General features: G+C 38.1%; 1 protein-coding gene and 1 non-coding gene across 2 annotated transcripts in view; both read right to left on the bottom strand.

Moving 5' to 3' along the window:
* The window catches only part of KCTD16 (potassium channel tetramerization domain containing 16), a 306,981-nt gene that overhangs the window by 266,067 nt on the left and 18,000 nt on the right, over nucleotides 1-22,914 (bottom strand). The gene's annotated exons all lie outside the window — the stretch shown is intronic.
* On the bottom strand, nucleotides 14,435-14,544 carry LOC111762785 (U6 spliceosomal RNA). Its single transcript, XR_002795812.1, has one exon. It is a non-coding gene; the product is annotated as a U6 spliceosomal RNA (small nuclear RNA).

Genomic DNA, 22,914 nt, shown 5'->3' with positions numbered 1-22,914 from the left:
CAAATTTTTTGTAAGTCTTAAACTGTTCTAAAATATAGTTTACTAAAAAAAAAAAAAAATAGAGAATTATGGGTAAGAGATATAGGGAATACAATGAAAAGCTCTAACGTACATTTCACTGGAGTCCCAGAAGACAAGGCAAATAAAATTGGTCAAAAGCAGAAAAATGTTGTGAATTTTCTAAAACTGATACAAGGCATCCAAACAAAGATTTAAGACTCCCTACATATTCCAAGTAGGATAAACAGAAAGAAAAGTATACAAAGATAATTCACATTAACACTGTTGAAGCAAAATGCAAAGACAAATCTTAAAAATAGCCAGGGAAAAAGCACAGCTGTCACACAAAGAAGTATTGGACTAACGGATGATTTCTCAACAGAAACAATGGAAGCCAAAAGATACTAGAGTCTGAATGAAATTACTATCCAATCCAAAAATCCTCCCAAATAAAGACATTTTCTGACAAACAAAAGCAGAAACATTATCACCAGCAGCCCTGAATTAAAGGAAATACTAAATGTTATTCTTAGAAAAACAACTGATATAAATAATGTTCAAAAATTTAGGAAGAAATTGTTAAAAATGAAACTAATAAATATATGTAAATACCTTTTGAGTATATAAAATAATGATAATGTCTGGTATGATATAAAATATATGTAGAATTTAAATATGTGACACCAATAGCATTTAAGTTGGGAAGTATGTAAATGTCTTACCCAGAGAAAGAAGTATATAATTTTCTGTGATTTGTTTCACTTGTTCAGAATCATCATCATCAACATCAGTTTTTATTACAATGAAATGCTTATCATTTTCTACAAAGTCGTCTTCTAAGAACCATGTTTTTTTTTTTACCAGCCGGACTAACACACCCCTGCCTCTAAACCAGAATATTGATACATTATCCCAGAAAATTTAAGAGTTCCTGGCATTGGGAGTCCAAGTGATGTGTTTTGCTTTAATGACTCTTTTTTTAAATTTTTATTTTTAAAGAAGCTTGACCAAAAAGGGGAAATATTAAATACAAATGACTTTTTTTTATTGCTAAGAGAGTTCAAAGTGAGTTGGGAGTCTCTGAGATCCCACTGAGATGTGTATAAACGCAACCCCTCTGAAGACTTCCCAATTCATATTGAAGTCTCTTAGCCATATAAACTCATTTATCTTTACCATTTTCCACTTTTATTCAAGGTCTTTTTCTAGTTGCATCACCAGCTGGTGCTTGGTAATAATCCCTCATCCCCAGAAGTCATGTCCCACACTGGGGAAAGGTAATGAGTTTGGCTTAGAGAGTGGCCACCTTTGAGCAACATGGAGGCCCTCAGGAGGTAATTCTTGGGCACCCTGCAGCTCTAGGCCTAGTTGAAATTTCAAGTACACAGGCTCATAAGCATAGTTATCAGTATCAAGGGCCCATCTTTGGACCATCCTTCTTCACTGGTCTTTGTTCTTGCACTTGGTGAATTGTTGCTGCTCCACTAGGGAGTGTGACAGAGTTTCCCGGAATGGGAACTCAGCATTCCCTCAGTTGTCATGTGAAACTCTACTCACAGTGTCAATACCCAATGAACATCCTAACATATCTAAATACCCTAAATGGATGCCTTGAAGAACTCCCTCCCACCCATGCATGCCCCATTGATGACACCATATCAGTGCTCTTCCCCAACATAGTTGAACCCCTCTGTGATCCAAAACTTCTTTAAAAATGAAGTCTAATATATTGCCAAATTAAGTTAATAAGAAAATGAAATAGTAATGTAGGTTTAAAGATTAGAAATAGAATGCATAATAATTTTGAAAAACAAAGTAAAGTAAAAAATAAATTGGGGTATTAAAAAAATGAAAAACACTATAAAAAATTTTTTTGACATTTTGCTTTTCATCACTCTAATAGGTGTTGCCCTCGGGTAGTGGTGATCTGAGGGCTATGGAGACACCCAAGTCCTACAGCCATGACAAATGACTCTGGAGTTCAGTGCCTTGCCAGTGGGCCCTACTTTGGAATTTGTGCTGCTGAGTGTGATGGAGTTGGACTCAGACATGACTTTTCTACACATTCCTCTTCTGTCACTTTTACTGAACCTGTGGTTGGTGTCGGGTCAGTGTGTGCTCAGGAGACTTGAATCTCTGGATTGTCCATGTGCCACCTGGGCCCTGAGCCCCAGCAGAGTTGTAACAGCTACACTCCAGTTCGTTTGACTTACCCAGGTCAGCTAACAAGAAGGTGAGGACAGTCAACCACCACACCAGGGAACTGAAAGAGTCTACATCTACAAGCAGGAGAATCCCATCCATCAGCCATGTGGGATCTAAACCCCCTCTCAATTTAGAGGTGGAATGAACATTGCTATCCCAGGGTCCTCAGGATGCAGGAATAAAATATGGATTAGAGTGGACTTACTGGTGTTCTACTACAGCATTATGTGACTCTAGCAATGGAAGAAATTATACCACTGATGTGGAGACAGTGGCCACGGGAGTTGCTGAAAGCAGGGAGAGGGAAAAAGAGGTATGATATTGGGAAATTTTCAGGACTTGAAGTTGTCCTCAATGATATTACAGGGACAGATGCAGAACATTATATATCCTGCCATAACCCACTGAATGGACTGGGAGAGAGTGTAAACTACAATGTAAACTATAATCTGTGCTGCGTAGCAATGCTCCAAAATGTACTCATCAAATGCAATGAATGTACCACACTAATGAAAGAAGTTGTCAATGTGGGAGGAGTCGGGGGTGAAGGGACTGGGGTATATGGGAACCTCTTTTATTTCTTAATGTAACATTTTGTGTGATCTATGTATATTTTTAAAAAATAATAAAAAAATGAAACGAACAAAACAAACAAACCAAAAAAACCAACAAAGTGAGTCGGGAGGTCATTCCAGAGGTTATGCTTATGCACATCTCAGCAGGATCTCATTAACTGCCACAGTAAACAGTGTCTTTAATGACTTTTACTACTTACAATAACAGGCTTAGAAAACATAAGATTCATTGCAAAAATATCCTTCCCTTTCTTAAAAAGAATTCTTTAGGTTGTCAGCTCTGCTTCTAATTAAAAAAATATATATATGACGACATAAATTTCCATTTAAAAACAACTTTTAGAGAAAATGGGTAAAGTGAGGTACATTGGCGCTCTTTTCTTCCCAAGAAGAGAATGTGAGTCTCAAACTGTGAACCACCACGTAATTATAGTCTCATATGATAGACGTGGCACCAGTTAAATGAACAAGACATCAAAATGAGATTCTATTCACATTTCATAGAACACAGAGATTTGTGGGATATTTTTTCCCCTGAGGGCAGGGGGTTAGGACTGAATGTAACATTTTTATCATACCCAGAAGAACATGAGTTAATATTTCATAGCTACTTAATCCACTCATTCAGAAGTGGTAATGCAAATGTTCAAATATTTATGCTTCATAGGCAAAACATGGTGCACTGAATTATTGTATTATGCTCTCTTCTGTCACTGACTTATGACTCATTTCAGATCAGGTAACCAGAAAATCACTGCATTCAACAGAGGAGTGATAGCAATAAAGTTCTTATACTTGTAATCCTTTCATTTTTATTCACACACAGAACTTATTTGCCTTCTTGAATAAAATTAAAATGTCCACCAAAATTAGTGACTAAAGGATTAGTGCAAAAAATACAGATTGATCTGATTACAATTTCTAGTCTATATTATATGCAAAACTCAAAGGCTCTTGTGAGAAGAGTGATTCAACTTAATATCCTGTTATTCCCAGGCATGATGAGTGCCTTCAATATAAACTTTCCAACTCAACCGTAATGAAATCTGCATGTTGCAATTTCAACCTTGTCCTTTAATGCTCCTGAAAAGTGTTTTTGAGAGCTTGAAGAAGGTCAGGGAAGAGCTGCAGTATTTGGAATGCTTTTTACTCGTTTAGTGCCCTTCTCTCCAGTACCATATCTCCTGGTTATTGAAGGAAAAAAATCAAGTTTAGACAAAAGCTCAAGACCATTCACAGTGAATTTCAGAGTTAAGAAGAGGACCTCAGGCACCATGCGTGACTTGAGAGAGGAGTTCTGTCCTATTGTATATTGTTGTATCTTCAAAGTGTAGAGGACAAGATACAGGGAGGAGAGCTCACTGCTTCCCACTTCTAACTCCTGACCCCCTAAACAACATTTGTTCTCTTCAAAAACACATTTCCTCTTCTACCCATTCACTAGGCTAAGCCATCTAGGGGCACTGAGGAAGATTTTTAAAATACATATTGTCATCAAGTACTTTCCGATACAAAGCAGTGAGTAGGGTACACCTTCTCTGGTATCTTTCCCAATAATGTATATTCTCAATCTAATCAGAAGGAAACATCGAACAAACCCAAAGTGAGGGGCATTCGACAAAATATTTTCCAGTACTCTTCAAGGGTGTTAAGGTCTCAAAAGGCAAGGAAAAAGACTGAGGCGCTGTCTGCGATTGCAAGAGACTATAGAGACATGACAACTAAATGCAATACGGAATACAGGACTGGATCCTGGAATACAAATAAGAGCATTAGTGGAAAAGCCAGTAAAATCCAAAGAAGTTCTGTACTTTAGCTAATAGTGTTATATGAAGGTTCATTTCTTAGTTCTGATAAATGTTCTATAGTTATGCAAACTGTTATAGAAGAAGCAGCTTGATATACACAGGGACTCTTCTATTTAATCAACTCCTGCGATAGACTTACATTATCTCATATTATGAAAATTATCTTTTAAAAATACAAAACAAATAAAACACATTGTGATGAAGGGAGGGAGGAAAGGAGGGAAGGTAAAGGGAAGGAAGGGAGGAAGAAAGCAAGCCAAGCAAGCAGGAAAGAAGGAAGAAGATTCTAATTTAAAGAGCTCCTTAGAAGGTTTCAAAAATGCTGATTAATTGCTCAAAAGATCTGAGCTACTCATTTGGAACTCTTCTGATGCATGCATCATCAGAAAGTGGCATGATATGGTACTGAATAACATGGGCTTTAGAATCAGACATGTCTGGGTTTGAAATTTGATTTTACCACTTATTAGCAAAGAGTCTGATTGCACATTAATCTCCCTGAACCTTGATTTTCTCATCACTAAAATGGAAAAGTTAATAGTACCTACTTTGCAAGGCTTTTATGAGAACTAAATGAGATAACGTATGTAAAGCTCTTAGCATGTGTCTAACACAGAGAAAGCACTGAATAAGTGGAAGCAATTAATATTATCTCAGAAACTGGCACTACTCATTCTACTTAGTAAGATAAATCATTCCTTATTCCATTCAACTGATACCCATTTTATTCATCCTCCAATTGCCAATGGAATTCTCATCACCTCTGTAAACCTATACAGGTTCTCTAAACCAAAATTTTGCATATGACTCGTGTATTGTGCAGTTATCATTCACTGTCATTTTATGTGTGGGAGTGATTCTCATCAATTATACTATAAGACCCTTCATCGTAGGGACCACCTCTATTTCTTCTTATTTATCTGCCTTGGCATCAATGCTGAGCACTTGGTAGGCATTCAAAAAGATGTGATAGCTTATGATTATGCTATTTTTTAATGTTTCTGGGGAACTCTAGTGGCACTGAGGATTTAGTTATGGGGAATTTAGATGCCTGTCAAAATAGGACTTGAAGAAGTAAACATATTCTTAGAAACCCTTTAAAGAAGATGTAAAAGTCTTTCAGCATCTACTTCACTCCAAACACAAGCACTAAAAATTAGATTCTTTGCTACTGTCTCTGGGGTCTGTGTCATGTATTTTTGTGTTGTAAAGAAGGCATTTAAAAATAGATGTCCATAGGTACAGTTTTTTTGTGTGTTTTTTTTTTTTTGACTGGGATAAAAGGCATACTCATCAGGTCCTGAAATCATTCTCTCAGGAAACTTATCCCAAATTCTTAATAACTCCCAAATTCCTACAAAGAAAACATAGCCACACACAGTACAAAAAGAACACATCTTTTCTTTAACAATTCCCTTAGATAGCATATAGTTTCCTAAGTGCTCTTAAGTACATTCTTTCAATTGGTTCTCATAAAAACTGAGAGGCTATCTGGAAAGTATTATTATCCCCAGTTTGCAGATGAGGTAACCGAGGCCCAGATTTGCCAAAAAACACTCAACTAATAGGCTGCAAACTTAGAACTCTTCCTTCATTCAATAAGCATTATTGAGGATCTCCTGTGCATCTCCACTGTGGGGTCCCTCAATCCCACATGCTTCCTCATATCATAGTACTGTGCTTCTCATGGAAGATTGTAATTGTCTACTTACTTATCTGTCCCTTCCCCTGGACTGCAAGCTCCTTGCAGGCAAGCATCAATCTTGTTCTAGTTGTATCCCTAATGGCTAGCACCAAGTAGGCATTTGTAGAGTAGATGAATGGTGATATCTCAGAAAAATCATTCCACTGGATGTGTTAAAAGAGCTCAAATAAATTGAACAAGTGAAAATTACATCACCCCTTTTCTAGATCTTAGAATCATATAACCTAGTTCTTTCTAACAGAGATCAGGGCTGTGGAAGAGATTCACACACAGTACTCCTGGGAAAGAAGTAAGACCTAGACATCAAGATGAATCAATAGGACCAGGTGATTATGGAGGGCAAGATGAAGACTGGTTACCATCTTCAAACAGAACAATTAATCTGGACAAGTTTCAAATCTGACTCTATAAAACTCCCTAGGCAATTCTTATTCCTCCAAAGAAATGAATGGAAGTGATGAGTTTTGACCTAAGGTTACCAAACTAAAGGGAGCTAATGTGCCTAAATGAAAGCAAGAGGCACTCATTGACTCTTGGGGTGGTGAAATACTGAAATAGAGTCTTAAGGGATGTTGAGAAGTTAGTCCCTGGAAATATTCAAGAAAAAAATAGAAACCAAACTGATATATTTCCCTCCAGAGGTTTTTTTCAGTTGTCAGATCTTATGACCTACTTCTCTTATTATCTTACATTTGAAAATCAACATTATTACCCCTACCACTTTCACTGCAAAAGTAATTCCATCTTCCATTCCATAGCCATCTGGTTGCACAAGCCCACCTTCAGACCAGAACCATGAAATGTTTTCAGAACTTGTGGTTTTCCAGAAAGTTGGCAGGAAGGATTTGTTCTCCATAGTGATGGCATCAATTTCCCCAAGTGGGAAAAATGCCAACCATTAGTAAGAGTATCTGATGCTAAGCAACTGGAGAGGCTCCAGGAAGCTGTGCAGTGTCTGAAAAGAGCACTAAACAGGAATTTGAAGTCATAGTTCTGGCCTTCACTCTTCTACACCCTCTGATGTGCCTTCAGACAAATCATCCAGCTTCTCTGGTGCTCCATTATTTTTTTTTTAATATTTTTTGGTTTTGTGGTCTCTTTGTTTTTTGGGTTTTTTTTCCAACATCTTTAAGGTGATCATGGGCCCTTCCAGATCTAGTATGTTAAGTTCTGCTGTGCTACTGACATACTGGGGTGTTATGGAACTCTTAATAACCATAAAACTTTTTTTCAGGCAAATTAACAGTGTGGACTGGAAATAACCAGAAAAACTGGAAAGCAAATGGAACAGGTTTAGAGGAGAAGATCTGGGTCAACACTGAGAGAAAATATGTATTAATAAAAATCTAAGACTTTGTCCACCAAAGGATAAGGAATAACAGAGACAATTTGTAATAACTAGAAAAACAAACATCACAAAGGAAAATTGATGCATAATCATTTTATGTTTAACCTGCTATAAATAAAAATAACCAACAGATAAGTTGACTGTTTGAACCATCTGCATCTGATAAGCATAAGTTTAAATCCTGGCACCATCTGTTCAACTGGAATTTAATACCACATCAATATGCCAAATCACAATTATGATAGCAAGGACAGCAGCCTCATGGTTTATAATCTAAATAACAACCATAATTTAATGGAATGAGAAACCAGAGCCAAACCAACTTGGTTGAAAATTATTTTAGTGCTTGATGTTCACCCTGATTAAGACCAAATAGAGGCATGTAATTGGCAAAGCCACAGAAACTAGATTTTCAATGTAGGAGAAACACGGAACCCAGAATTCCCAGGAATCAAGGACTGAGGAGAAGAAAAAATGGAGATACAGAATCAAAGCAAAACTTGTAATATATTTCCATCCATCTGACCTACCATCATATATTAGTCATGGGGCATCTTTCTGTTGGGAAGCAGGCAAGCCATTAAACAACAGTATGGTACTGGGTTAGCCATGCTGATAAGATGAATTCTTAAATTTTGAGACCTTTAAGATCACCTAGTCCAAAGCCCTTACCTAACAGGTAAGGACACTGAAGCCCACAAGGTTAAGCAACTTTCCCAGGTCTCCTCCCAGGTAGTAACAGGAAAAAATCTTTCTCCAAGGCCAATGCTTATTCCATGAGTCCTCTACCAGAATCCCAGGAGCTAAAGGTATTTGCATAGATCTTCCCTCCCATGGCAAATAAGGTCATGCGCTTCTCAAGCTACTCACTCTGATGCCTTTTCTAAATTTCCCTGTCTACCTTATCCTAAAAGCAACTTTCTCTAAGATGCATAGTCATTTATGATTAAAGCTTTAGCTCTTTCTCACAAAATATGAGTTGTCCATATTTTATATTATCTCTATATCAGCATGATTTTTTATTAAGTGTAAATAGTAACATGATCACCACCATTCTTTGTTCAACATAGCAGACTATCTGCTAATTCCATAAAACACAATTCCTTCAATGTTCTGTGCCTTTGAGTATACTGTTCCTCCTGCCTGGATTGCCCTACACCCCCATCTCCCCCCTCCCATCCACCAGGCCAACCCCTGTTCATCTTTGAAGGGCCAACTCAAATGGCACCACTTCTCCAGAGCTTTCCCTGACTTTATCCAATGGATAGAATTGATTTCTTTCTCTGCATTTTAGTTGTGCACTTATTAAAATTATCTGATAGCTATTTGCAAATGCATTTGTGTCTCCACTAGACTATGAGTACCTCGTAGAGATGGGGTTTTATGTACCTTCATCATCTAATAGTTGCAGACATGCAGGAGGACCTTGGTAGGTGAGCAGAACTGCAATAGTACACACTAGTCTTTTGATCCCAAGTACAGGTTCTTCCACTTATAATCACTGTTTTCTTTTCTCTTTGGAATTGCGAAAACTGGATTACACATTATCTCACTTTGGCTCCGCCCCTCTGGTATTACCTAAATAACTTATGATCCCTGGAATGGAGGTTTGAGCAATTCATCTTGACTTTTGGATTTGGAACACCCAAAGGCAACATGAAAAGCAAAAATAACTCATTTTCTTCCCATTACAGAATCTTGACTGCTAATACAACACCTGTTTGGTGTCAGACTGTCTGAGAATGCAAATACATCTATACAAAAGCAAAATACGATAATTAAAGATTATACTCTTTACAATGGATCATCTCCTTCTGCTGCTTTTTTTTTTCCTAAGCAGAAACTATTTCAATTGGGTTTTTAATCCTGAGAGAGTTTTGTCTAGTAAATAGTATGGCTTCCTAGGTGCAAAGCAGGTATTGTTGAAATTAAAGGGTGAGTGCTAATCAGTGTTTTTTGATTCTTCCTGCTTTTCCATTCTTTTCCTAGGACTGACTGTCAGGACTCAAGTGGATTTATCACAACCAGATAAAACCAGACAGCACAGAATTCAAACTCCTGGGGAATTGTGCTTAACTTCCTAGGTAAGCTGGGTTCTTTTATATTCATTATCTGTCCTGTTTATGGAAGATCTGAAGGGTAGAAAGCAAGAAAAACCTCACTGTAAAAATGGATACACTCAGAGTGCAAATAATGTAATAGCATGAGGCTGTTATGGACAGATCCTGAAGCCATTATCACTAAACTCTTTGTGTTTTACAATAAAATTAAATTAAAAGGAGTGGAATGATGAAAAGTAAAAGACTGTGAGGAGGGTTAACATGAAAACTTCAGACATCTTTATTTCCTCCCTTCTTTTTCTTATTCCCAGGTATAGGAAGGAAGCTCTGACAGGTTGACTTCCTGCTGGTTGTGAAACTCAGATGAAAACAGAGTTGACCTTGATAGTGTGAAACTCTCACAATGTAATTTCAACTTAATAAGGTAGCAAATTAAAAATGATAGAATCAGAAATTCCCCTGAGATTGAAGGAAAATGACAAGGATCACAACCTTTATTTCTGCCAGTGCCTAAAAGAACAACAAAAAAAGTTAACTTTCACAATTAACATCACTTTCTTTTACTTAACACTTAACATGGCTTCCTTTATAAGCCTGGAGGCCCAAGTATCTGCAAAGCACTTACTAAAATATCAGGGAGATAACACTACAGTGACTGAAAGACAAATGAAAATTGCTCTACCTAAAACAAGATTCCATGTTTTCCAATCTGGCATTTAAAAATAACTCCAAAGTCTCAGGAGCTACTGATGATTCTATAGAAGAGTCTTTGAGCAACATGAAGATCCTTCAAATGATACCCTCTAAAGCTGTGCTGTCCAATGCTATAGCCATTAGCCACATGTGACGATTGATCACTTGAAACATGGCACCTGCAAGTGAGGAATTGATTTTTAAAATTTTATTTAATTTTAATTATTTTAGATTTAAAAACTGAAGTGGTGTGAAATATTTTGAAATATGTTAAAATGATAATATTTTGGATATGAGTTAAATAAGTTAAATAAATTTAAATAAATTAATTTCATTGAATTAATTATATCTGTTGTTTTTTTACTTTTTTATATGGCTACCAGAAAATTTAAAATTAGATGCATTTGTCCACTTTATGTTTCTATTGAACAGTGATGTTCTAAAGTCTGCAGAATCTATTTTAGGGAGGTAAGCTACCTCAGACTCTGCAGGAAGAAATCCACCTGAGACTGCATCAATGGTGTTGATATGCCAGAAGGCTGCCTTATTGGCAGCATGGTCACAAATCACATAGAAGCTGAGAGCACAGGCTCTTCTAAATGCATGGCTCAGTGAATCCCAACTCTGCCTTTTGTTAGCTGTGCAATCTTCAGGCAAGTTGCTTAGCCACTCTGAGCCCATTACTTTGCAGGTTCAGGAAGATCATGAATCTAACATAGTTAACAAGTAAGTGCTTAAAAAACATTTGTTATTACTATGTTGTTGCTATCAGCAGAAGCTTTGTGACTTGAACGTAATATCTGAAATTCCAATCTCAAACTTTAGAAACATCGTGATCTTATGGACCATATATGTGAATTCACCAGGGAAGAAGACTCTGTCCCTCTGACAAACCATCAAGTAGCAAGAACATTCAAGACTTGAGAAGAGCTCCCTCTTAAAGAAGAGTAAATGATATGACTGGAAGAAGCCTTTTTCTTTTCTTTATGTGATGCTTCCATTTCTAAAACATCTTGATACCAGAAAGCAGCAAAGGGAAAGCAGAGAAGGGGGAGGGATTTCACAGTTCAGCCTAGGGCAAGTCCTACAGGCAGTATTCACGACAGTGGTTTAAAGCAACACTCTCTTGGATCCTATGTAGCAGAAATGAATGCCCTGGACTCTATTGCTAAAGACTGGTTGGAAAGATGAGACACAGATAGGGAATTATAATATTAGTATCAAATTACAATTTAAGGGAAACGGACTTTGGCCCAGTGGTTAGGGCGTCCGTCTACCATATGGGAGGTCCGCGGTTCAAACCCCGGGCCTCCTTGACCCGTGTGGAGCTGGCCATGCGCAGTGCTGATGCACGCAAGGAGTGCCGTGCCACGCAAGGGTGTCCCCCGCGTGGGGGAGCCCCACGCGCAAGGAGTGCGCCCGTAAGGAGAGCCTCCCAGCATGAAAAGAAAGTGCAGCCTGCCCAGGAATGGCGCCGCCCACACTTCCCATGCCGCTGAGGACAACAGAAGCGGACAAAGAAACAAGACGCAGCAAATAGACACCAAGAACAGACAACCAGGGGAGGGGGGGAAATTAAAATAAATAAATAAATCTTTAAAAAAAAAAAAATTACAATTTAAGATAATATATTATTCACATATTAATTGTCTATCAAGCATTGTGTTTTGATTACATTGTCTATGTAAGCATTATTAGGGAAGGGCCTTTGTTCACCTTGAATCCCTAGCACAGAGCACAATATCTGGTAGAGAGTAGATGCTCAATAAAATTTATCGAATAATTGAAGAGATAAACTGAGAAATTCATATCACTAGAAGGCAGATATTTATGAGAATGGTCCCAGAAAAATGTACCCATAATCACACAGCTAGATATCACAGTATGTTACATAAGCAACAGACAATAATTCTGTGCATTTAGCCAATGCTAAATTAGCAATGAAAATGCAAAGAAAGACAAAATGATAAAAATGGTTTGTGGTAATGAGGCACCCACAAGTCTCCCCAGCACCTGGGATAAAGTGCAGTGGCTTACATGTCACAGAAGGTTCTTCACCCTCTGCTCTCTACTTAGTTCTCCAGACAGAACCTTTGTCTGTCTGCTCCCCACCCTTATGTTTCAATCATGAGGTTCACAGAATGGTCCACGCTCCACCTGATTTCCGTGCCTCAGCACCTGCTCTTCCTGATGCCTATAATACTGTTCCTTGTTGTGTCTGCCTGACAGTCTCCTTCTCATTATTTACAACATTGCTCAGGAACTCCCATCTCAGAGAAGACTCCTCTGACCATTACAGGCAGAATTAAGTACGTACTCTTCTATTTTATCCCAATCCCTTTATAATTTCTGTATTATAAAAGTGTCCCATATATTCACACACAATGCATCCCTTAAGTCATGTATAAAAATCTAGTTGCTTAGAGCATCCGTCTACCACATGGGAGGTCTGCAGTTTAAACCCTGGGCCTCCTTGACCCGTGTGGAGCTGGTCCATGTGCAGTGCTGATTTGCTCAAGGAGTGCCCTGCCACGCAAGGGTGTCCCCCGCATAGGGGAGCCCCATGCGCAAGGAGTGCACCCCTTAAGGAGAGCCACCCAGCGCGAAAGAAAGTGCAGCCTGCCCAGGAATGGTGCCGCACACACAGAGAGCTGACACAACAAGGTGACGCAACGAAAAGAAACACAGATTCCTGTGCCGCTGACAACAACAGAAGCGGACAAAGAAGACGCAGCAAATGGACACAGAGAACAGACAACTGGGGTGGGAGGGGAAGCGGAGAGAAATAAATAAATAAAATAAATCTTAAAAAATAAATAAATAAATAAAGATCTAGTTGCATAAATCAAACCTTAGATTTATACCTTATGATTGGCATTTCCAAAGAAGAAAAGGGCATGCCTAATTACACACTCCCTTTTAGACAATATCTTTGATATATAGCTCCTATGTTTTATATGTTTTTTAACTGGTTTTTTTTTCCCTTCCTAATTGAAAATTCACTCAACTAGCTTAAATCCAATGACATCCACTAAGTCTAAAGATTTGCCTGTATCAATATGCCTAAAGATTTCCATTTATGTCTCAATTATATTAAATTTACTAGATATATGTTTCTTATCATCAATATTAGTACTTCCATTTTCCATTCTCTACTCATTTTTAATACGATAAGAAGGTAAAGATAAAACAAAAAAAATCAAAATAATTATACAAACACTTTCATACTGAAAAAGATGAAAATGCAGCTAAAACGGATTTCTAGACTGTAGTTCCATGCACTACTTCTCATCTTTATAGCCCTGGAACACAGAACAGTACTGTATCTAGCATTTAGAAGGTGATTAATAAATTTATATTAGATAAATAACAGATTTGTTAGGAAAATAACATAAAAAAATTTAAAATCTCCATCCCTTTTAATTGGTCACGGAATAGAGGCAACAAAACATACACTACAAATGAGCCGGTAGGCATAGTGGTTAAAAGAGTTGAGTCAACAAATCAGGTTCATATCTAAATGCTAATATCTCCTAGCTTTGGATGTTGGACTTATTTACCACTTCATTGCCTCAATTTTTTTCTGTAAAATGGGGATAATAATTCTTGGTGTTTTTAATACCCACATATAGATCTTTGAATACTCCCAATCTCTTCCAATGATCATACTCTCCACCCTCCCTCACCCACCCACTTTCACGGTCATTCCCTGAACACTGTCATTATTAATTACCTGAACCTCCATGAACTCAACTTCAAACATTCCACCATCCCTTCCAAGCTTGCCAGCTCATTTCCTCCAGGATAGGTTCCAAAACCTCTAACCCCACAGGGGCATTCAATCCGTTGCTCCTATACTTTCTCACGGTCCCTCATCTCTTTCATGTCCTCATTGCACTTCTTACCCAGTTTAAATTCCATAGTCAATCATTTTAATCTCTCCTTTGTATACATATCCAACTCTTTTGCCCACACTTTGCAAAACCCCATATCTGTTAGTTAAGGTCAAAACTGGGGTGACTGGCTGGAGAAAAATGCACAAGCATGTTGAATGACGTCACTTTAAATTCATGGTCACCCTTGCGCAGGGGCCATGCTAATCTTCTCTGTATCGTTCCAATTTTAGTATATGTGCTGCCAATTCCAGCAGTATTCATTTCTTATCAACATCTACATTTTTCTTTTGAAAAAGACAAGAATTTTGTTTTGTTTGTATCTTCCTCTGGTCTCTCTCCATTCTCCCTCCACCAAACTTTGCCACTGAGACACATAACATAGTAGTTACAGCACTACCAGGAACCTACTGCTTGGGAATAATCCCTCAATCCACAGCTGTTAGATTTATAATCTCAAAAGAGTTAACTCTCTATATCTCAGTTTTCTCATCTATACAGTGGAAATAATAATATTACCTACCTAAGTGAATTAATATCTGAATGTCAGCTGGTGCCTGATAAATAATAAACATTTTTAAAAATAAATGCACACTAGTATTTATGAATCAAAATTGTCTGGAATATTAAATACAGATTTCCATGGCTAAACACTTTTGCTGTTGCTAATTTTGAAAATGATCATTAAACCCATTATTTATTCTTACTTCCCATAGCACACTTTCCCATAAATTAATTTCCTTTCTCAGTGGAGTACATCACCTTAGATTTCTTTCAAAGAGTATCTGTATGGTAAATATATTTCATAGCGTTAGTTTAGTTTGAATTTTTTCATCTAATTGGATTTCAAAGTGTATTTAAAAGGAGTAAAACTATATATCCTGCCATAACACACTGAATGTACTGGGGGAGAGTATAAACTTCAACGTAACTATTATCCATGTGGTGCAGCAGTCTCCAAAATGTATTCATCAAATGCAATGAATGTGCCATACTGATGAAAGAGGTTGTTGATGTGGGAGGAGTGGGGTGGAGAGGTGTGGGGTATATGGGAGCCTCTTATATTTTTTAACATAACATTTTTTGTGATCTATGTATCTTCAAAGAATACAATTAATGATGGGGGTGGTGTGGTGGGGATTGGGGCTTTTGGGAACCTCTTATGCTTTTTAATGTAACATTTTGTGTGATCTATTAACTTTAAAAAAGATAATTAAAAAATAAAAGTAAAAATGACTAAATAGGATGTATTATAGGAATCTAAGGAAATTCCATGTCAAAAAGATATACTACTGTAACTCACCATATTGAGTGAATAAAGGGAAAGAATTCATGCAAAAAAATAAAAATAAAAAAATAAAAAAATAAATTCATGGTCACTAGCTTCATGTGAGTCCTTAATGCCACAAGCTAGTCAATAATACAGTCCCCTAGTTCATTCACTCCTCCACAGTCCTAGATAACTATTTTGTATCATCTTTTCTCTCGTCAAACCTCAAATGCTTTCTTGTCCATCCTCTGTCTCTCAGCTTCTTATTTCACAGAGCAAATAAAAGCAATCCAAAGGAAGTGTCAGCCATCTCCGGCAGACCAGCGATGTACTCCCCACATAGCCTATCTTCGCTGCTCTTTCGATGGATGAACTGTCAAAGCTTTCAACCAAGAATAAACTCATTATGCTCTCAATCCCATTCCTTCTTACTTACTCAAGGATATTGCTTCAGTAATACTCTCCTCTCTCTCCTGCATCCAGGATTTCCCCCTCACCACTGGATCCTTCCTATCAGCATAAAAATATGCTGTTAACTTTTATCATCTTAAAAACAAATATCCTCTTTTGATCTCACTTTGTTTTACACACTTCATAATTTCTGTATTTTGCTTTATAGCAAAACTCCTCAAAAGTGCTTTATATACTTACTTTTTCCATTTCAGCCAGAGTCAAAGCCAAAGTCCTTACAAAGGCCTATAAGCCTCTAGACTATATATTTCTGTTACCTCTCTGAGAGCATTTCTTTTAGCATCTTCTTCCCTTAGTCACTGTAGCTACACTGGCTCCCTCAGCTGTTTCTCCAGCAGACCAGTGCTCTCTCACCTCAGCGCCTTGGCACTTGATTTTCCCTCTGCCTGGCAGACACACCAGAGTCTCTTCTACAGGACTCCATTCAAATATCACTACCTCAGAGTAGCCTTTCCTGCCTTCTGTCTAAAATTACAACACGAACCTCTAACCCTCTAACCCTGTTCCTGTATCATCATTCTCCATACTGTTTATCTCCAAATGACTACACATAACATAATACACATTTTATTTATGTTGTTTACTTCCCACCACCACTCCCTCACACACATGTACTAGAATGTAAGCTCCATGAAGGCAGAAAATTGTGGGTTTTTATTCAATACTAAATCTTCAGAGCCTAGAACAGTATGTGGCAAATATATTAGCTCTTCATAAAAATAGTTGAATAAAGGAAGAATGCACAAAATACTTAACACAAAGACTGGCAGAATGAACCACTCCATAAATGTTAGCTATTATTATGGATTCATACAGACAAGGGTTTTTTTCCCAGACTCAAGCTCAGATTCACAACAGACATCAGACTCACTTTATTTCATGAGCTCTTACATAGCACCTACTGTGTTCCAAGGATTGTTCTAAATGCCTTACAAATATCAACTCATGGATAGGAAAGATCTATACTCCATGGACAAGTCAATGTACATTAGCAATTATAAAGCATTTACAGTCTTTGAAGTCAGACAGAGCCGACTGGAGTCTGAATCCTGATTTTATTAGACTAGCCATAAACTTGGGCAAGGATCTCCCTGGGTTTCAGTATTCTCATCTATAAATTGAGGGGAGAGTGGGGGACCAGGGAGTTCCCACATCCTAAGGTGATTGTGAAGAATTAACATTGAATATCTACAAAGTCCTTACCACAATGTTTGATGTGTCTTATGCACTCATTCTCATTCAATGGCATCTATAAATGATTTCAGAGAAAATTATTTAAATGAAGAAAAACAAAAACAAAAAACAAAAAGTGAGGAAAAGCAAGGGTCTCTATTTCCCTGTCTCTAGGGATCTAGGATTTTCAGCAAGATTCTGAAGAGAGAAGGACTGAGAAATGTGATTGGCTTTAAAATCAAAAATCAATTTTTCTTTTTAGTTTTTGGTTGTAACCTTATTGTTGTATATGGCTACGCTTCCAAGCTAATAATTTAAAATACCTACACCAAAATTATGTTCTCAAATAACTCTCCCCATATTCAAAACTAAGCAAACTGGTAAAAGGAGATCATTTTCAATGTATTTCATGATTTAAACAGAGCATCAGGCAGTGCATTCCCCCCAGCATGGGACATGACACCCAGGGATGAGCCTCCCTGGCACCAAGGGATCACTACCAAATACCAACTGAAGATGGAACTAGAAAATGACCTTGAATTAAAGATTCAATGCGGATCAGCAGAATATCCCTGTCTACATATAATAACATGACCTTAAAATGCTGTTTGACCTAATGTAAGGGGGAAATGGAAAGCAGAAATGAGTTTATATGGCTACGAGTCTCTAAAAAAGAGTCTGGAGGCTGTCAGAAGGATTGCCCCTGTGCACAGCTGAGCAGAGTCTGGGAGACAGATGGAGTGGATGCAATCCCCAGGTGTTGGTTCCTTTGAGGGCTAAAGAGACCCACGGGTTCTATGGTCATGGCAGACGGGGTTCACTGCCATGTCAGATGGCCCTTCTTTGGAGCTGGTGCTTCTGCGTGATGGAACTGGACTCAGATGGGATCTCTTTTCATAAGACTTTCATCCTACTTTACTGGAATTGTAGTTGGTGTTGGGGTTTAAGATATATTTAGGGGATTTGAATCTCTGGACTGACAATAGGATAGCCAGGCCCTGAGCACCAACAGACTCCAGCTCCTACAATCTGATTTATTGGACTCACCTCACTCAGCTAAGATGGAGTTGAAGAAGGACAACCACCACACCATGGAGCCTAGAGTGCCTACAACTGAAAGCAGGAGGATTGCATCCAGTATCTATGTGGAATCTGAGCCTCCTCCTGACATAGAGGTGCAACAGACACAACCAATCCAAGGCCCACAGAGAAAAGGTGGCATTGGAATGGGAAAAGTGGACATGGTGGCTGATGGATATGGGGAATGGCAAGAAGAGATGAGATGTGGAGGCGCCTTTGGGACTTGGAGTTGCCCTAGATGGTGCTTCAGGGGCAATCACCGGACATTGTAAATCCTCCCAGGGACCACTGGATGGAATGTGGGAGAGTATGGGCCATGATGTGGACTATTGACCATGAGGTGCAGAGGTGCCCAGAGATGTACTTACCAAATGCAATGGATGTGTCATGATGAAGGGAGTGAGTGTTGCCGGGGGGGGGAGTGGTGGGGTGGGGGTGGTGGGGTTGAATGGGACCTCATATAATTTTTTTTTAATGTAATATTTTTACAAAATCAATAAAAAATTTTTAAAAAAATAAACAGAGCATCAGGTTAGTCATAGGTTTATTCTTACATGTGACTTTTCTCTGGGACCCATAACGCCTGTCAAGTTATGTGCATTAATTTTGTCTGAGATTCACTTATCTTAGTCTAGTTACTGATTCTAGAACCAGAAACTGCTAAGTATCCATTTTGTTTTTAGTTTTAAAGGCATTCATTTTTTATTTATTTTAATTATTATTATTATTTTGCATAGGCAATTTCTAGAGTGGGTAGGGGAGATAAATTCTCCCCATTCCATTTCAAATGTATTTGAGATCTTTTTGTACTATAAAATCTTGTGCCTTTTCATATCTGTGGTACCTACAAAATTAAATTCTTAAAAATAATGCTGTGTAGGAGTCTCCGGGAAAAAGACTGTATCCCAGAAGTTTTGTGTGGGTAACTGAGGACAGATTTTGGCCCAATCTGGTTTACATTTTTTAAAGCTGTATCATGGGAAAATTATGTTCAGAAACTTGACATTTGAAAGTGAAAGTGAAAGGAAAATCAGCCCTGATGAGCACCTCCTAACAGACACACACGCTGCTGGAGATGCTATGTGGGCCTCTCATTTCATCTTGTGAAGTGGTTCCCTTGGGTAACTGCTTTTGGCAGTTAAAAAAAGATAGCACTGCTATCTGATGTTTCTGTGGTATGGCATGACAGCTGAGAGTACTAGAACTGGGGACAGGTCAATCAAGAGCCAGCAATCTGCTTGTACAATGATTAGGCGCCATGGTGGTGGGGTCGGGGGATGGGGAGTATTAGTTTAAAGTGTAGTCCCATCACTCAAACTTGATTTCCACTGGTACACACTTATCCCTGTGTAGTAAAAAAAGTCACTTTACCCCAAGAGAGGTTTGACCTTTGCCTTCAGCTCCTGGGAGGTGATCTCTGAATCTTTGGAATGTCATGTCTGATAAGAGTGTCTTTGTTCACCTGAGGTCTTTGGGCCATGCCAAATAGTCTAACAATGTGACTTAGAGTGGGAGTTTTGGGTGATGAAGTTTCAACTCAGTCTCCGGAGGAGCTGAAAATGAAGGCCAACCAAACAAGCAGGCAACTATGCCTATGTGACTGGGACCCAATTAAAGCTCAGGACACCAAGGCTTCCGAAATTTCCTTGGTTGACAGTAACCTGAGTGTGTTGTCATACATTGTTGTGGGGAAAGTTATTGCGATTTCACTGGGAGAGGACAACTGGAAGCACCATGTGTGGAACTTTGCTGTGCTTTGTCCAGCCATCTCTTCCCATAGCTCACTCTAATCTATATACTTTCATTGTAATAAACTATTAAGTGACTTTCATTGTAATAAACTGTAAAGTGACTGTATTAGTCAGCCAAAGGGGTGCTGGTACAAAATACCAGAAATCAGTTGGCTTTTATAAAGGGTATTTATTTGGAATAGACGCTTACAGTCACCAGGCCATAAACAGTAAGTTACTTCCCTCACCAAAGTTTGTTGCCACATGTTGGAGCAAGATGGCTGCTGATGTTTGCAAGGGTTCAGGCTCCCTCTTCCTCTTAAGGCTCTGTGGTCCCAGCTTCATCTCAGCTTCAGGCTAGCATAAGGCTCATCGCTCTCCCCAGGGCTCATTTCTTCAAGCTTTCTCAACTGTTCAGGGCTCTGGTCTCTTTAGCAGCAAGCTATTAATATCAGGCAAACAGCTTACCTCCCCTGGGCTCCACTGTCCAAAACTAAATTCTCTGTGTTCTCCTTCTCCATGCATCACTTCCCTGTCTTTGATCAAGCATCTGTTTATATAGACCATAAACGGAAGGGGTAGGGACTCAAACTGAGTCACCCTACTGATGTTGTCAAATAAGAGCCCTAATCTCGACTTAATAAAATAAAAGTGAAACTTCTGAATTTAATACCATCTAATATACCCAGAGGAACAGACCAGTTTACAAACACAATCCAATATCTATTTTTGGAATTCATAAACTATACCAAACTGCCACACTTACTATACTAGCTTTCAGTGAATTCTGTGAGTCCTTCCATCAAATTACTGAAACCAAGGGTGGTAGTGAGGGAACACTGAACTTGCTGTTGGTATCAGAACTGAGGAGGGTCTTGTAAACTACTTCCCAACCTCTCACCCCCATTCTTGATAGGAATGAATGAGCTTTTGGCAAACTTAAAGTCAGACTACTGCTACTAGTTTCTTTCTGTAGCCACTAAGAGTGATCTTGGGGAAGTTTTTTAACCTCTTTGAGCCTGTTTCTCACCATAAAAGTTTTGTGAAGACTAAATTAGAAAACATTTTATACAATATCTAGCATAGAGTTCTATAAAAGATAGCTATGATTATTGTTAGCATCTCAGAATTTAAATATATACCACTGCATACCTACATTTTATTTCTGTCAGTTCAGGAGGACTTTAGTAGCAAGTTAAGATAGCAATTATTTAATTACATTGCATCTGGTTGTTTTGAAGAAAACTTGTTTTCCCATAAAAGGAAGCAAATTACCAAGGCAAATCACAGATTATAAACAATATGAAAATATAGCTATGATAAAAAGTAAGTGTTCCTGCTGTTTTTATACAGAGGAATATGGCTGGTATGAGGGATTATTTGCTAACATACCCAAAAATAGACTTTTTGTTTACAATTAATTCTTTATGTCGGAATAGAAAGCACTATTTTAACCAGAGATTTTACCACAATCCCTTAAGCTCTTTGGAGGAAATACGTATTATATTGATCTAATAGAATTATATACCAACTTTATACTCTATTCACAATATAGATAACAATTCCTAACTACTAGAAAAAAGCATATGAAGTCAGAGTAGAGGCCATTTTCCACTGTTTCTTTCAATAAAAATAACTCCTATCAAGTAAAAAAGAAATGGAAAATTAAGGTAACATTCTCTGAAATATCCCAATAATTTATTTTTGATCTTTATTTTTTCTAATTGCCTTTCTACACTTTACCCTTCATATAGATTTGCCCTGAGAAGTAAGCCTAAGTCAAACGAAAACAAAAGAACTAGAAAGGAACACATTGCTGAGAACCTGATTAAAAATATGAAAATCAAATTTTTCAGAAGAGGAAAATGTAACATCTGTTTTGAATGTCTAGGTCAGAGATTGCTAAAAGCTAACCTGAGCCTGAGGTTTCCTGGAATTGGCCCTATGGCCACCAGGAGAGAAGGAAGAAAGAGACATGGGGAGGCATCTTACCCATACCCAAATCCTACTTCAGTCAAAAGAGCTCCATTTTACTAGATTTGCTATGCTGGCTTCCACCTAGGACTTCTTTGAAAGCCTGGTCCCTCAAAGAGGGGGCATAGCATCATGAAATCATGAGATTCCTGTCCTTCCAGCTTCCCTCAGGATGCTCTGATTTTATAAATCAAGTTGGTATTCCACCTAGCATAAAAGCTCCCATCCAAATTAGAATTTATGGGGTTTCTGGAAGGGATGTTTTTATCCATTTGGCTGGTACCTTCACACTAGAAATGTGTGATCATTACTCAAGTAGAGGAGAACAAAATACCCCCACTGTATCTTTGACTGACTGCTTCTCAACCTCCCTAAATAATAGTGTCTGTGCTGCAGTGCTATTAGAACCCTTTTTGCCTATTTTGACATTTGTGCTGTTTAGCAACTTTCTGAAAGCAGATTTAATCTCTCTCTTTTCAGTTGTTGCTATCTGTCTGTAAGACATTCCCCAGACATTCATTCAAAGTAAGATAAAATTTACCCTAAAAGCAGACATTTAATCCAGAACTGAATCACTTTACATACATTATATTATTTGGTACTCCAGCAATTAAATAAACCCACTAATCCAATTATACAATTGAGGCACCTGAGATTTCCCCACTCCTATCCCTATGTCTTGTCCTCTTTCTCAGGGCTTAAGTTGCCCTTTTTTTTTTTTTTTTCATATGCATTTCTATGATACTAGCCAGGTATTATATATATCCCTACACATACACATACATATATCATCTGCCAGAGAATGAAATTCAATTGACTTCACCATGAGAGAGAAGCCTACTATTATAATTTATTTGGTAGAATGGAGGCAGTGGGGAGAGGTGCGATTAAGGAAAAATAACTTATTGAATGCTAGCTATGCACCAGGG

Source organism: Dasypus novemcinctus, chromosome 2 (genome assembly GCF_030445035.2).
Source record: "Dasypus novemcinctus isolate mDasNov1 chromosome 2, mDasNov1.1.hap2, whole genome shotgun sequence".
Lineage (NCBI taxonomy): Eukaryota > Metazoa > Chordata > Mammalia > Cingulata > Dasypodidae > Dasypus > Dasypus novemcinctus.
The sequence above is the reverse complement of the archived record's forward strand: the minus strand, read 5'-3'. Positions and strand labels throughout refer to the sequence as shown.